A 2,612-nucleotide genomic window follows, 5' to 3' on the forward strand; every position below is an offset into this window, starting at 1 on the left:
CAAATATTTTACAAAATAGGTTTGGTGACCTCCTTTTAAATGTGAAATCTTCCCATATCGTTTAATTTTGAATACTACTCTAGGTGTGTGCAAGACAGCTATTAATTTTCTATCAATGCTATTTATTTAGTTTAACCAACTTAATTTACAAAACTAATTTATACAGTTTATGACTTAACGACTGGATGAAATAAATAGAAATCTCAGTGGCCAAATTGTTCATGCCAATTACAGTCTTGATGACTCTGTTGTTAGCAAATTGTCTAAGTAATATAACATAGGTAAATACAATCTATCTATAAGATATAGAATGTGGATTACTACATAATTTTTAACATCTAAAATGCTAATAGTCTACAGCTATGCCACCCCGAACAAGCCCAATTCCGTCTGATCTCGGAAGCTAAGCAAGGTTGGGCTTGGTTAATACTTGGATGGGAGACCACCTAGGAAGACCAAGTGCTGTAGGTGTAAAAAATAAAAAATAAAAAATAAGAAATTGTAAGCTGACAAGATCCTTGAAACCTGTGAAGTCAACCAAGGGTTATCTAACTTAAAAATATATAAATAAAATAAAATAAATAAAATAAAATAACATAATAAAATAAAATAAAATGCTAATAAAGGTTTTTAATTCTGTTTGTGGCAACAGTAGTTAATACAGTGTGCTTAGGAGTGCTTAAGAATTTAAATACAAGTTTTGCTATTGCAATTTACTAGGGAATATGTACTTAGACAAATTATTAAACATCAGTATTGATATCTGTAAAGTGGGTATAATTAAATATTTACTTCAAGACCAGTTATAATTATATAAGATAATTTGTCCATTTGCGCAACAAAATATTTATTGATCCCTATACTGTAAAAAGCACTGGTCTAGGCTCTATCATACAGCAGAGAAAATAAAAATTTACCCCAGAATTCATGTTTATATTCTACTGGGGTTAGAAAGCTATAAACAAATGAATATTTACTATATAAATAAAACACAGATAAATGCATATAATATACTTAGTTAGTGAGTACTATATAGCAAATGCAAAATATCATTGTTTTCAAAAATAATACTAATAATTATTATTAAATTTTATTACACATACAAGGCATCTATGTGCTGAAGAAGCAAATATGTTAATAATAAAATAAAATGTGAAAACAATAATCAGTGATATTCTGCAAAGTATTTAAAATAGAGGCATTCTTAAAACAACACATTTTATAAACTGAATAAATAAAAAGCATGGGATTTATAAATTAAGTAGATTTCTTTCTTTTCCTTTTATGAAGACAAAGTAGAGTTGATCTCCACTGCTACCTTTCTCTGACTCACACACATGCATGCTGAACTTTGGGTCAGCCTGTTTTCCTTGATAACATAGTGTTGATGACATTGAAAAATCATTAATGAAGCTGCTCTCCCCAGGCCCATCAGCAATTTACATTTTATAAATGAAATCAACAGCCTGGAATAGTTAGTGCTGCATAGAAAAATGTCAAACTGTCTGCCTCCACCACTCAACATGGGGATTTTTTGATTCCACGTGTCTGCAATGCTTGTGTGTGAAGTCTAAAATGAAGGGCTCAAGTAACAAACGTTCAGACCAGATATTTTATTGTTAAACAATGATAATCATGGTAAAAATAATTTAAACAGTAAAGATGAATGAAAATAAAAGGTCCTATTTCCTCTCTCTGACTTCCAGTTCCCAATATCCAGCATTAACCACTGCTCTGTTTTCTGAAGCTTCTCAGTGAAGCCTTTTGACTGAACAGTAAATATGTGTTTGTGTGTATACATAAATATATATACAATATACATATAGTTGTCAAATTATGTGGAGAAGGGGCAGGAAGAGAGAGAGAGAGAGAGAGAGAGAGTTAGTTGTCATTTTTTTAAATATGACCAGGAACAGGCATTCTTAGATGACTCAAAAATTAACCTTCAGGAGAAATGCCATCTACAAAAAGAGAGAACTGAGTTCTTAATGACCAAGTAACTTAATAAAAGAGATTCTCACCTTAGAAATCTGTTGATAATTTCTCACATATCAATTCCTGCTTTGCAAATTCAAGGGTAAAGTTCCAGTTCTGTAAGGAAAAAATTACCTTGTGAGATCATGCAATTTAAGTTTATGAGCATAATTTTAAAATAACTAAGGCCTTTCCATACATCACTTAAAATTCTCACCAATTTTACAACATTTTTTCTCCATATTAGTGATGACAAAATTAAGACTTCAGTTTTTAAGTAATGCCCAAGGTCACCAAACTCTGTGATCTTACTTTTAAAGTCAGATTAAAGGATCCAAAACCATCTTTTCAGATTTCTCAAGAACTCATAACTTGTGAGGTCATCTTGTTAGTTTACTAACACTAAAAGTCAGTAGTTCTATCATGCTGAGAGGGTCCACAGTACATGCATATTGAATAGTACATGTTCATAAGAGTGCCTATAAAATTTTATGTACAAGATAAAAGTTGGTTCTGGTTGTACTGTACTTTTGACTAATAAAAATATTCTCCATGCTTTTATTTTTTTCAAAAAATCTTTTGACAAACATTAAGACTAAGATGATTCCATTTTAAGATTATGACAATGTGATCGACAG

General features: G+C 30.7%; 1 pseudogene; it reads left to right on the forward strand.

The window, feature by feature from the left end:
• Positions 1-352: 352 nt before the first annotated feature.
• Positions 353-471, forward strand: LOC111738814 (annotated as a pseudogene).
• The last annotated feature ends 2,141 nt before the right edge of the window (positions 472-2,612 follow it).

This window comes from Pteropus vampyrus, unplaced genomic scaffold, assembly GCF_000151845.1.
Source record: "Pteropus vampyrus isolate Shadow unplaced genomic scaffold, Pvam_2.0 Scaffold43, whole genome shotgun sequence".
Lineage (NCBI taxonomy): Eukaryota > Metazoa > Chordata > Mammalia > Chiroptera > Pteropodidae > Pteropus > Pteropus vampyrus.